The following is a 13,909-nucleotide window of genomic DNA, read 5'->3' as shown; positions in this document are numbered from 1 at the left end:
CTTTAAATTCAAAGGGGGATTAGGCTCTTTTTTTCTCCCCGCCCCCAACGTGGCCTCCAGATAACTCCAAAGGCAACTGGGAGAGACCCACTGTAAGGCCATTAGCAAAGAACAATGGGAAACTGAAAGGGTAAATCAGAGTGAATAGGAGAATGAAAGTTGGCTTGTGCCAGAGATCCTGTCTTATCACATTATGTGCCGCAGCAGATGGGAGAGAGGCCTGGTTGCCAAGCAGAATTCGAGAGTCATAGAGCGTTCACGTCTAATATTCTGAAAAAAGTACTCCAATAATAAATGACCCAAGTCTCGTAAGCTTTTAACTCAGTGAGAGCTGCAATAAAAAAAAACCCGTTTATTGATACAATTCACATTTCTATAAGACGAAACAAAATGTGGATTTTATTGGATTTTTTTCCTAGAGTGTTATTCATTCAAGGAAAAACAGAGCAATGCTTCATTTTAGCCTGTTGTTTGCAATATAATTCACTGAGCGCGCACACACAAAATGCATCTTAACATATTTCTTGAAACACAAAAATAAAGCAATGGTGCAGTCCCTGCATTCTGAAATAACCTTTGTTGCAGGAATTCTCATTTAAATCTCTATTCAGATAACTTCTTTATAGAAAAATGTAAGAAAGAATTTTCAATGTACATCAGACATTTGCTGTCTTTATCCAGTGCTATGCCACAGTCTATAAGGATAACGCTAAACTCTAATGGGCTTTCAATTACTTTTTTTCTCAAGACTCATTATATAGACTTAGCCACAATAACAAACGCAGCAGATATGCTCACACTACACCAGGAATGACAAGAGAGAGGTGGCCTCACCATGAAGCTGAATGGACTGTCGTGTCCCATATTTCTCAACCTAAAAAAAAAAAATCCACAACCAGAACATCCCCCAAATCATTCAAAGAGCAGATGTCCACAGCATGAAACTTTGCTCTACATCAGGACTGTCAAACTCAAGGCCCAGGAGCCAGATCAGGCCCGTGGAGTGCTTAGATATGGCTGGCCATGCCACCTTGGAAATAGGGAAGGAGCTGCCCACGGTGCCTCTGCCAGTGAAAACAGAGCTCACGAGGGTCAAACGAGGAGGCGGGGGGGGGCTAAGCTCTATTTTTGCTGGCAGAGGGCTCCAGGAGGTTGTTGCAGCCATTTTTGCTGGCAGAGCCACCTCAGGTGCCCCCTAACCAGTGATGGGCTCCTACAGGAACGGTCAGAAATGCAGTTCCGGTAGCAAACTTTGGAGCTCCACCCCAGAGCACCCAATTTGCACTGAAAGATGTTGAAACAAAATACATAAGCCACGCCCAGAGTGTGGTAGTAAAACTTTTGGTAGCCCATCACTGCCCCTAACACAAGAGACACCATACTGGCCATGCCCACTCCACCCCCGAGTTCAAAAACAACCCTGATGCCCCTTAATTTAAATGAAATCAAGGTTGACACGCAGGGGTGGGCTCTAGCCAGAACGCTAAATTGGTCTCACCACCGCGACTCATGAATGCTTGCAGGGCCAGCGCGATTTTGCTTCTGCATCTGTGGAGATAGCAAAATCACACATGTAGCCACAGGTGTGCCTGTGTTTTGGTGAGATTTTTTTGCTTCCACGCATGCCGAAACACAGGCACACCTGCGGCTCCATGCGTGATTTTGCTATCTCCACAGGTGCAGAAGCAAAATTGCGCTGCCCCGCAAGCACTCACGAGTCGCGGTGGTGAGGCCAATTTAGCGTTCCGGCTAGAGCCCATTCCTGCATCCATTGAACAATCCAAGATGTGTCAGAAACATCAGTATGCCACCCACAATAAAGGGAAACAATGAACTCACCATGATAGGAAAGTATTCCCATTAGAACCTTCCACCAACATTACACTAAACCACAATACGGCAGAGTCTCTTGCGGAAGCCTGGAACAAGGCTGCAGCGGAGGCTCTTGATCGGATTGCGCCTTTGCGACCTCTCCATGGCGCTAGACCCCATAGAGCTCCATGGTTCAACGAGGAGCTCCGGGAGTTGAAACGCCAGAAGAGACGTCTAGAGAAGCGATGGAGGAAAAGTAAGTCTGAATCTGATCAAACACTTGTAAGAGCGTTTATTAAGACTTACAAAGTGGCGCTCAAGGCGGCAAGATGCGCGTACCATGCCGCCTTGATTGCATCAGCGGAATCCCGCCCGGCCGCTCTGTTTAGGGTGACCCGCTCCCTTCTTAATCAGGGGGGAGTTGGGGAGCCCTTGCAGAGTAGTGCCGAGGATTTTAACACGTTTTTCGCTGATAAAATCGCTCAGATCCGGGCGGACCTCGACTCCAATTGGAAAACAGAGTCGGCTGACAACGAGTCAGTTGAGGTGACTGGGGCCCGTACTTGTCCACCTGTCTGGGAAGAGTTTGATCTGGTGACACCTGATGAAGTGGACAAGGCCATTGGAGCTGTGAGTTCTGCCACCTGTCTACTGGATCCGTGTCCCTCCTGGCTGGTTTCGGCCAGCAGAGAGGTGACACGGAGCTGGGTCCAGGAGATTATCAAAGCTTCCTTGGGGAGGGGATCCCTTCCATCATCCTATAAAGAGGCGCTCATGCGCCCCCTCCTCAAGAAGCCTTCCCTGGACCCAGCCGTACTTAATAACTACCGGCCAGTCTCCAACCTTCCCTTTATGGGGAAGGTTGTCGAGAAGGTGGTGGCACTCCAGCTCCAGCGATCCTTGGAAGAAGCCGATTATCTAGGTTCCCAGCAGTCGGGTTTCAGGCCCGGTTACAGCACAGAAACTGCTTTGGTCGCGTTGATGGATGATCTCTGGCGGGCCCGGGACAGGGGTTTATCCTCTGTCCTGGTGCTTCTTGACCTCTCAGCGGCTTTCGATACCATCGACCATGGTATCCTTCTGCACCGGCTGGAGGGGTTGGGGGTGGGAGGCACTGTTCTTCAGTGGTTCTCCTCCTACCTCTCCGGTCGGTCGCAGTCGGTGTTAGTGGGGGGTCAGAGGTCGACTCCGAGGTCTCTCCCTTGTGGGGTGCCTCAGGGGTCGGTCCTCTCCCCCCTGCTATTCAATATCTATATGAAACCGCTGGGTGAGATCATCCAAGGGCATGGGGTGAGGTATCATCAGTACGCTGATGATACCCAGCTTTACATCTCCACCCCATGTCCAGTCAACGAAGCAGTGGAGGTGATGTGCCGGTGCCTGGAGGCTGTTGGGGCCTGGATGGGTGCCAACAGACTCAAACTCAACCCGGATAAGACGGAGTGGCTGTGGGTTTTGCCTCCCAAGGACAATTCCATCTGTCCTTCCATTACCCTGGGGGGGGAATTATTGACCCCCTAGGAGAGGGTCCGCAACTTGGGCGTCCTCCTCGATCCACAGCTCACATTAGAGAACCATCTTTCAGCTGTGGCGAGGGGGGCGTTTGCCCAGGTTCGCCTGGTGCACCAGTTGCGACCCTATCTGGACCGGGACTCACTGCTCACAGTCACTCATGCCCTCATCACCTCGAGGTTCGACTACTGTAATGCTCTCTACATGGGGCTACCTTTGAAAAGTGTTCGGAAACTTCAGATCGTGCAGAATGCAGCTGCGAGAGCAGTCATGGGCCTACCTAGGTATGCCCATGTTTCACCAACACTCCGCAGTCTGCATTGGTTGCCGATCAACTTCCGGTCACAATTCAAAGTGTTGGTTATGACCTTTAAAGCCCTTCATGGCACTGGACCAGAATATCTCCGAGACCGCCTGCTGCCGCACGAATCCCAGCGACCGATTAGGTCCCACAGAGTGGGCCTTCTCCGGGTCCCGTCAACTAAACAATGTCGGTTGGCGGGCCCCAGGGGAAGAGTCTTCTCTGTGGCGGCCCCGACCCTCTGGAACCAACTCCCCCTGGAGATTAGAACTGCCCCTACTCTCCTTGCCTTTCGTAAGCTCCTTAAGACCCACCTGTGTCGTCAGGCATGGGGGAACTGAGACATCTCCCCCGGGCATATACAATTTATGAATGGTATGTGTGTATGTATGTGTGTTTAGAAAATGGGGTTTTTAAAATGTTTTTAGTAGAAATTTAGATTTGTTATAAATTGTTTTTCACTTTGTTGTGAGCCGCCCCGAGTCTGCGGAGAGGGGCGGCATACAAATCTAAATAAATAAATAAAATAAATAAAATAAATAAATACAAAGCATTTTCTATCAGTCCAGTCCCAAGGCAAGCAGCACTCTTGCAGTTTGCCCATCTCCAGTCATTCCAAGAACTGTTTCAGACCCAAGACATAAAGACAGAGGAGCATCAAAGTTTGAAAATATGTTGTAGGCCCCTGTGTAAAGGTGGTTATATGTAATCCCTTAGGAAAGCTGAATATGAAAACCATGTAACTCCATTAGATCAATGTTTAAAAACTACCAGGGAGGAGGGGGAAACATATTTTGCAAAGCAGCAAAGAGGACTATTGCAGGATGAGGAATAGAAAAACAAATACAGTATCAACAAGGAGAAATGCTTGAGTTGCTTTGCTCAAAAAGTTTGTGTATTTTTCTTGCACATTTTGCTTTTAATGCTTAGATTCAGGCTCCATCTTTCCTCTAGAATTTAAAACAAACTTACATGGAAATCCTACTTCTATCTTCACAACCACCCTTTGAGGCAAGATAGATTAAGCCAGTGTTTCTGACAGACAGCTTTATCAAGGTGTTTTTCATGTTTATCATTTATGATGTTCTTTCCTAGGTAAGCCTTTCTTTCTCCAAGTAAACTTTTTTTTTTTAATTAACAAGGCTTATCACAAAGGATGAATACCTCTAGCAGTGCACTCAGTTTGCAAAGAAGAAAGCTGGAGGAGTAAATTAGGGAGCTGAAGTTGTTGTCATTTGAACAGCACCTTACACTCTTTTCCTTGGCAAATTAGCAGTAATAGCTAGCCAGTTGAATTGGCAGGCATCCAGTGCCATTCAATCCAGGCTCTTTTCGAGAATCCAGGAAGTGTGCTCCCAGTTACGATAATCCCCAACTACACTCACCAAGAGAAGCCTATTCAAAATAAAAACAAAAAAACAGGCCACCTGTTAAAACTACCATCCCCTCTTTTCCCCCCTCCCTCCTACCGTATCAAGTAAATTCAGATTTCCAGGAAAGGCTTGACTTGCCAATGAATTAGCAGCAGTCAGGGCACAAATGAACTCTCCAACTGGGTTTTTGTTTTTGAAACTTCCTGCCCCTGAGTTTCTGAATCAGTGACATGAAAGTATTGCTCTGAAACCTAATTTTGGAAATCGCAATTGCATTTCAAATATTGAAGTATGCCAATAATGGGATGAAGATGTCAAGTTGCAAACATATGGGTGGTTGTTTTCTTTGTCACATGTCAGTTGGAAGGCTTTGGAAAGGAGGCTGGAGAGAGAGGGGGAGAGAGGTGCTTGTCTGAATTCACATTTTAATCCACTGGACAAGCAATTTAATGGCATTTCTTTGTAGCTAGGTTTATATAAAACAGCCCATTGGGAGCACCATAGGATCATTCGGTCTCCAATTCCTACTGTGCAAAAAGCCACAGAATATAAGGGCTAGGAAATATCATTGATATCAGAAAGTCCAAACCTAGCGATGGGCTACTAGCCAGAACGCTAAATTGTGCTCATTGCTGCGGCTCATAAGTGCTGGTGGGGCCAGCGCAATTTTGCTTCTGCACCTGCGGAGGTAGCAAAATCGTGCACAGAGCCACAGGTGCGCCCGTGTTTCAGCATGCCGCAAGCAAACCTCACCGAAACATGGGCACACCTCCGGCTCTGTGCGCTATCTCCACAGGTGCAGAAGCAAAATTGCACTGGCCCAGCAAGCACTTACCAGCCGCCGCGGCAAGCACAATTTAGCGTTCCGACTAGTAGCCCACCGCTGTCCAAACCCCAGGTGTAGTGCAGGAATCCATTCTAACAAACATCCAGCAAAAAGAGGACACCCGTTTTGTCCTCATTTCCTCCTCCTAGGAGGCATAGGTTTAAAACCAAGTATTCAGCTTTTTGAGTGTCTCTTCCTGAGCAGCTTTTCTCTATGGCCCAGCGCTTCCCTAATAAGTGCTAATCACAAGTTAATAAGCTCAACTCTGTTAACTTAATTAGTTGATTAGTACCCTTCAGCCAGCTTGCCTGCTGCCTGAAATTGACCAGACCTTAATCAGTTACATCCTGAAAGCTTTTGTCTCTTTAACAGGTTCTAGCACATTCCTGAAATTGAAAAACCAGTCTTTCTGAGGTTGGAAAAAGTAATTTCATACTCCTGTAGGCTTAAGTACAGGGTTTTTGTTTTGTTTTGCAGGTTTTCACTGTAATTTTTGTCATGGGTGCCAAGAAAGGTAAATGGTTAGTGTGTCCTCCTTTCCCCTTATTTTCCCTCCTTTCCAATTGCACAAGTCCTCCTCTGCCTGTTCAGATGTTTAGTAACCTTATTCCTACAGCCCGATGCCAGCAGAGCAGTTTTCTGGCACAAGCATTGCGGAAAGTTTTGAAGTGGTTAGTTAGTTAGTTAGTTAGTTAGTTAGTTAGTTAGTTAGTTAGTTAGTTAGTTAGTTAGTTAGTTAGTTGTTAGTTGTTTGTTTGTTTGTTTGTTTGTTTGTCAAAATGTGTACAAGATAATAGGTATGGTATAAAGTAGGACAGAGCAAAAAACAGCACAATGGGCAAACCAGAAGTGCGTTTTCCCGAACTTCCGGTTTGCCCGCTGTGCTGTTTTACCCACTCTGGAGTTTCAGGAAGCTTCCCTGAATCCTCTGGAGTGCAAATAACAGCACAACATCAAAATGGAAGTGCATTTCCCCAAACCTCTGGTTCACCATCACTGGCATAGGTCTTCAAACTTGGCAACTTTAAGACTTGTGGATTTCAATTCCCAGAATTCTCCAGCCAGCTATGCTGGCTGGAGAATTCTGGGAGTTGGAGTCCACAAGTCTTAAAGTTGCCAAGTTTGGGGACCCCTGGCGTAGGGAGTAGATAGACTGGCACCTGAGCTCTCTTACCATTGGGGAGGCCCACTTTGCTTTGCAGCCAGAGTGCTCGATTTATGTTCTGAATCAACTCAGTTGGATTATATCTGAATGTACTAAATGAGCACATGTTGTTCTATAAAAAGAGGGTCCTGCAACTGATGTGACAGCTGCAGAACTTCACAGACAACTTTCATCTTACATAGTGAAAGTGGGGGGAATCAGTTTGACTCCTCCCAAAGTTCAACCTTTTTCCCACTCCATTTGATTCGGAGCCAGGATTTTATTCTTCAATGGAATAAAAGCACCCGCCCTTACGCTAATGGAAAGAAATTGCTTTATTTGTTTTTCCAAATGAGAGGTCATGTTCAGTAAAATCCTGGTGGATGGGTATGGGATTCTTTACACTTACCTTTAGTTATGAAATAACAGGCCAAAGGGAGGGGAATAAATAACCTGCCTTTCACTATAATATTATCTCTCCGCCAGATTGCAGCTTCCCTGGCTTCCTACGCAGCAATGAAGTTTTAAGTTAAAAAAATCAGATGATAGTTAAATATCATGGGAGAAGCCAATGAAGTTTCTTTAGTTCAGAACTAAAGAAGTTGGCACACCATTTGCCTGAAGTAGTGCAGGGTTTCCCACCTAAGCAGGGGGTTGGACTAGAAGACCTCCAAGGTCCCTTCCAACTGTTGTTGTTGTTGTTGTTGTTGTTGTTGTTATTATTATTATTATTATTATTATTACTTGGGCCTCCACTGAGAGAACAAAGCAAGGAATTCATTTACTATTGTTGTTAGTTGCGAAGTCATGTCCGACCTCATGGACGTTTCTTCAGGCCTTCCTGTCCTCTACCATCTTCTGGAGTCCATTTAAACTCACGCCTACTGTTTCAGTGACTCCATCCAGCATTCTCTGTCATCCCATTCTTCTTTTGCCCTTTATCTTTCCCAGCATTAGGCCGTTCTCCAGTGAGTACTTCTGTCACATTAGGTGGCCAAATTATTTGAGTTTCATCTTCAGGATCTGGTCTTCTAAAGAGCGGTCAGGTTTGATCTCCTCTAGGACTGATCATTTTGCTCGCCTTGCAGTCCAAGGGATTCGCAGGATTCTTCTCCAGCACCATAGTTTCAAGGCCTCAATTCTTTGGCACACAGCCTTCCTTATGGTGCAATTTTCACAGCCATACATTGCAACTGGGAAAATCATAGCCTTGACTATATGCACTTTTGTTGCCAAGATAATGTCTCTGCTTTTTAGTATGCTATCTAGGTTTGCCATAGCTTTACTCCCCAGATCAAGCATCTTTTAATTTCTTGGCTGCAGTCCCCATCTGCGGTGATCTTGGAGCCCAAGAAAATAAAATATGTCACTACCTCCATTTCTTCTCCATCTATTTGCCAGCAATTGAGAGGGCCGTATGCCATGATCTTCGTTTTCTTGATGTTGAGTTTCAAGCCAACTTTTGAGGTCTCCTTCTTCACTCACATCGAGAGGCTCTTTAGTTCCTCTTCACTTCCTGCCATTAGAGTGGTATCATCTGCATATCTGATATTTCTCCCAGCAATCTTATTTCCAACTTTTGATTCATTCAGTTCCACCTTTCTCATGATGATATATACTATAGAAATCATTGATTAAGTTTTTTTGCTACCTCACAATAGAATATTTTCAGAAACACCACCACCCAAAAAATCTAAAATGTTTCAATGATGTAAAAAAATGAGTTCTCATGTCATGTCTCATGTAGTTTGGAACTTTGGACTAAATTAAATGGATTTGAGATCTGTGGATTTTGTTTGGCTTTTTTAAATATTAAAATTGCTAGATCTGATTTGTTGAGGAATCACTGTGGAGATTTGGTTCTTCCCCACCCTTATTTCTGATTTATACTGGTGTGGTTTAGATCTGGATTTTAGTACTGTATCCCCTCCCTGTGCTGAAAAGTTAGCGCTTTTTAAGAAGCAGAAAAGAATGAGGGTATTTAATCTTGGGGGGAAAGAGCAAAGGTGAGTAGGTTTTGCAGATAGTATAAATACACGGAAGTTAAATAATCATACTCACTGTTTTTGTATTTAGACAGACCAAGAGGCGATCAGTATTTGGAAGTTCATAAACACTGAATTCATTTCCTAGAAGTTAGCAACTAATTCCCTAGAGGAAAGTACCATGAGCAATCAGAAAGACTGTCCGAATCTGATACAGTTTCAAGAAGACACCCACCTGGTATGTTCCCAAACAAGATCACATGAGCATTCATGAACTCGCTCTTGCTTTTCTCTAATAAGACACATGGTGTGTTTTTTTCTAATAGCTAGCATGGAAAACATTAAAAATGCAATTTCCAAGGCTATGGAAATGAAGCAAAGCAAAATACAGTAATTACATTTTCAAAAATGCATACAAAACAAATACTATTCTACCTATGACCAGGGGGATTTAACTAATGTCAGCAATGGACCCTGGTGCTGACCTGAACACATGAAAGAGGAAATAAGCCTGGGAGCAAATTTGGACTAGAAATATTGAATTGACTAAAGAGCTTTTCGTAAAGCTCTTAAGACCCACCTCTACTAGGGGGCATGGGGGCCATGAGTGATGAGATTGTCTCCAGCCGATATTATGTATGGTTGAATTGGATGAATGCCTATGACTGTATGGCGTTTTTTAATATACTGCTCAAAATAATAAAGGGAACACTCAAATAACACATCCTAGATCTGAATGAATGAAATATTCTCATTGAATACGGTGTTCTGTACAAAGTTGAATGTGCACAACAGCATGTGAAATTGATTGTCAATCAGTGTTGCTTCCCAAGTGGACAGTTTGATTTCACAGAAGTTTGGTTTACTTGGAGTTATATTCTGTTGTTTAAGTTTTCCCTTTATGTTATTGAGCAGTGTACTTTTTATTAATTTGTATAATTCTTGTATAGTAATTTAGATTTCTTTACATATTGTTGCATTTATAATGTTGTAGGCTGCCCTGAGTCCCCTCAAGAAGGGCAGCATAGAAATCAAGTAAGTACCGTTTCCCCAAAAATAAGACACCCCTGAAAATAAGACACAGGAGAGGTTTCATAGAATTGCCTAATATAAGGCATCCCCCAAAAGTAAGACATTGGGGACATTTACCGTAGTTTTAAATATGGTAGGGGACAGTGTTCCCTCTAATATAGTGATCCCCCGGTTATTGCGTCCCCGACCATTGCGAACAGGGTAATTCGCGATTTTTCAACCCGGAAGTCAAAATACCATCTACGCATGCGTGCCGGGCACGCATGCGTAGATGGCAGCGGCTTCCCTGGGTCTTCCCCCTCTTGCTGGCGTCAGCGAGGAGTTTCCCCACCGCCCACGCAAACTCCTCGCTGCCGCTCGCCCGCCCTTCGCCTGCCCACGCCGTTCGCTCCCCCCTCTTGCTGTCGGGAGGGCGAGAAGCCCTCCCCAGCACCCGCTCGCCCGCCCTTCGCCGCTCGCCCGCCCTTCGCCCTGGCGGAGAAATTCCAGCCCCCACCTGGTCCCGCCCGATCCTCCTCCCTGAGGCAGCTCGCCCTCCCATGGCCGCTTCCTCCACCCTCTATTGCAAGCCCTCGCCACCGCAGCCAACGCGCGCTGCGATCTTCAAGCCCGGCTCCTTTCGGCCCAGCATCCCGGGCCAAGCAGCTGCCTTCCGTGACTGAGCCTGGCTGGCCCGGAAGATCGTAGCGCGCGTTGGCTGCAGCGGCGAGCGAAGCCAAGCCGGCAGCAATGTCGCCGCCGGTGCAGCCAACGCGCGCTACGATCTTCCGGGCGAGCCAGGCTCAGTGACGGAAGGCAGCCGCTTGGGCCGAGAGGAGCCGGCCTTGATCCGCCAACGCGCGCTACGATCTTCCGGGCCAGCCAGGCTCAGCGGATCAAGGCCGGCTCCTCTCGGCCCAAGCGGCTGCCTTCCGTCACTGAGCCTGGCTCGCCCGGAAGATCGTAGCGCGCGTTGGCTGCAGCGGCGAGCGATTTCGCCGCCGGTGCAGCCAACGCGCGCTACGATCTTCCGGGCCAGCCAGGCTCAGCGGATCAAGGCCGGCTCCTCTCGGCCCAAGCGGCTGCCTTGATCCGCTGAGCCTGGCTCGCCCGGAAGATCGTAGCGCGCGTTGGCTGCAGCGGCGAGCGATTTCGCCGCCGGTGCAGCCAACGCGCGCTACGATCTTCTGGGCCAGCCAGGCTCAGCGGATCAAGGCCGGCTCCTCTCGGCCCAAGCGGCTGCCTTCCGTCACTGAGCCTGGCTCGCCCGGAAGATCGTAGCGCGCGTTGGCTGCAGCGGCGAGCGATTTCGCCGCCGGTGCAGCCAACGCGCGCTATGATCTTCCGGGCCAGCCAGGCTCAGCGGATCAAGGCCGGCTCCTCTCGGCCCAAGCGGCTGCCTTCCGTCACTGAGCCTGGCTGGCCCGGAAGATCGTAGCGCGCGTTGGCTGCAGCGGCGAGCGATTTCGCCGCCGGTGCAGCCAACGCGCGCTACGATCTTCCGGGCCAGCCAGGCTCAGCGGATCAAGGCCGGCTCCTCTCGGCCCAAACGGCTGCCTTGATCCGCTGAGCCTGGCTCGCCCGGAAGATCGTAGCGCGCGTTGGAGACAGGCTTTGAGTTTTGGCTGCGGGGCGAGGGAGTTAGGAAAGTCCTACTTCTCCCCCCGCAGCCAAAACTCAAAGCCTGTCTCCTGCTGCCCGGTTTAGCCAGGACACGAGCGGCGAAATGACTTGGAGGAATGTGAAGCTGAAACCGGCCGGTTTCAGCTTCACATTCCTCCAAGTCATTTCGCCGCTCGTGTCCTGGCTAAACCGGGCAGCAGGAGACAGGCGGTGGGCTGGGAGCCGCAGGCGAAAGGAGCTCGGGCATTGTTCTCCGGACCCCGCCCGCAGCCTGGAGAGGGAAAGGGCCGCCGCGGGGCTGAGCGGGCGGGGTCCGGAGAACAATGCCTGGCGCCGCGCTCCGATGCCCGAGCTCCTTTCGCCTGCGGCTCCCAGCAGCACTTTGAATCCAGCAGCTTCTGCTGGATACGGGCGGTGGGTGGGACGAGCGGCGCGGAAGCCAGGGGCTGTGGCAGCTCGCCCCCCCATCGCCCGTATCCAGCAGAAGCGGCGGGATTCAAAGGGATTCAAGGCTAACTTCTGCGCTTGGCTTGAGGACTCAGCTCGGAAGCTGCACGGGTGTTTTAAAAGGTCTCCGCCGGCATGGGGGGCTTCCTACCACCTCCCGAACCCCCAACTCGGGTTTGGGGGGGTGCTAAGAAGCCCCCCATGCCGGCGGAGACCTTTTAAAACACCCGTGCAGCTTCCGAGCTGAGTCCTCAATCTTCGGCTCCTCGCTAGCGCTGCGGAAGTAAAAATACCATCTGCACATGCGCAGATGGTGTTTGTACTTCCGCAGCGCTACTTCGCGAAAACCCGCTCGTTGCGGGGGTTCCTGGAACGGAACCCTCGCAACGAGCGGGGGATCACTGTATCCTGTTCCAAATAACCATAGGCATAGGAATGTATATAATCTGTCAGAATAATTTTACTATGTATATTTTATAATGTAATAATTATAAGCTAAACTAATAATTGGCGGCATTGATAGTGCTTGATATATATTGCTTCTATTTATTAAAATTTTGCTTGATAGACATAAGAGTTCCAATGTACCATATTTAAAGCTTATTATAAATTAATTGTTTAGTGGAAGACTTAATTCTTCTTCATTGAAAAAAAAATTAGTCATCCCCTGAAAATAAGAGGTAGCACATCTTTGGGAGCAAATATTAATATAAGACAATGTCTTATTTTTGGGGAAACAGGGTAAGTAAGTAAGTAAGAAAGAAAGAAGTAAGAAGTAAGTAAGTAAGTAAGTAAGTAAGTAAGTAAGTAAGTAAGTAAGTAAGTAAGTAAGTAAGGTTGCTATTAAGGAGGTGGGGCTCCTGCAGCAACTTGCATTTGCTGAAAAAGTCCCATTTCAACACAACTCCCTGTGGAAAAGTCAGTGTCTCCAACAACACAGTTTCAGGAAAGCAGGCTTGATGTTCTCCCAGATAAAAGAAAATGCTCTCTGCTGGGCTAAACAGGTGACGAAGAAGCCTTCTCTGCACGCCATGTTGTTGTCCTTACCTTGCAGCAGAATTTAAGTCTACAACTGAGAACTAAACATCACGTGCCAGAGCCCGATAACTGTTGTGGAGCAGCGAAGTGTAGCAAGCATTTGGGGGGATTAGCTGCAAAAGTTCCTATTTACAAATAACTCTCAGCCACGAGATAATCATACCCCTTACATAATGTCATCCTCGTGAGGTAAACAACCCCGGAGCACTGGCCCGGCAAATAGTTACCGAAAGAAAAACAGGATTCCAGCTCCTTAAAGTCCCCCCAGCCCACCTCAGATCCTTTTGCAAGCTTCTGGGCCTGTTGTTTGGCCAGTGCGTGTGTGCGATTTATCGAGCGGCATTCGGTGTAGTAACAACAACCGCCGCTGCCGTCCAAACTGGGAGTTGCACGCAAGCAAAGAGGGGCCGAGTCCTGTTAGCAATTACGGGAGGCCGTTGGAAAAGCCGGGGTTGTTGCAAAACAGGCCTTGGGCTTCAAAAGACGCCGAGGAAAAACTCCAGAGCGTCGCAAAACCTTTTTTTTTTTTTTTGGCTCTCGCGGTTTCTCTCGAAACCCAGGGCTGTTGTTTTTTTTTCTCACAGGAATTCGCATAGCAAGGATGGGCAGAGTTGGACGTTTCAAAATGTTCCGGCTGGCAAGCTTAATTTTATTTTTTTTTACTCCGGGTGTTTTTCACCGCTTCGTTCTCTCTGTGCGGTCTGTGGAGGAAAAGAGAGCGAAAATAAAACGAGAGGCAGAGATCCCCTCTCTCCCCCCTTTCCCCTAAGTTACGTGTTTGTTTACTTCTCCATTTGCACCGAGGGGGAAAAAAACCAGCTGAAGCAATCTTCGGAG

The 13,909-nt window shown here is 47.7% G+C and overlaps 1 long non-coding RNA gene across 3 annotated transcripts in view; it reads right to left on the bottom strand.

The window, feature by feature from the left end:
- LOC139158959 (uncharacterized) overlaps positions 1–13,423 on the bottom strand; it is a 76,367-nt gene extending 62,944 nt beyond the window's left edge. The window contains exon 1 of one of the 3 annotated variants that reach the window (XR_011557778.1): positions 13,300–13,423. This is a non-coding gene — a long non-coding RNA (uncharacterized lncRNA). Of the gene's footprint in view, positions 1–13,081; positions 13,168–13,299 lie in introns of those variants that run through there. The other 2 variants (XR_011557777.1, XR_011557779.1) reach the window with 2 other exon arrangements.
- Between the last annotated feature and the right edge of the window lie 486 nt (positions 13,424–13,909).

This window comes from Erythrolamprus reginae, chromosome 2 (assembly GCF_031021105.1).
Source record: "Erythrolamprus reginae isolate rEryReg1 chromosome 2, rEryReg1.hap1, whole genome shotgun sequence".
NCBI classification, from domain to species: Eukaryota; Metazoa; Chordata; class Lepidosauria; order Squamata; family Dipsadidae; genus Erythrolamprus; species Erythrolamprus reginae.
The sequence above is the reverse complement of the archived record's forward strand: the minus strand, read 5'-3'. Positions and strand labels throughout refer to the sequence as shown.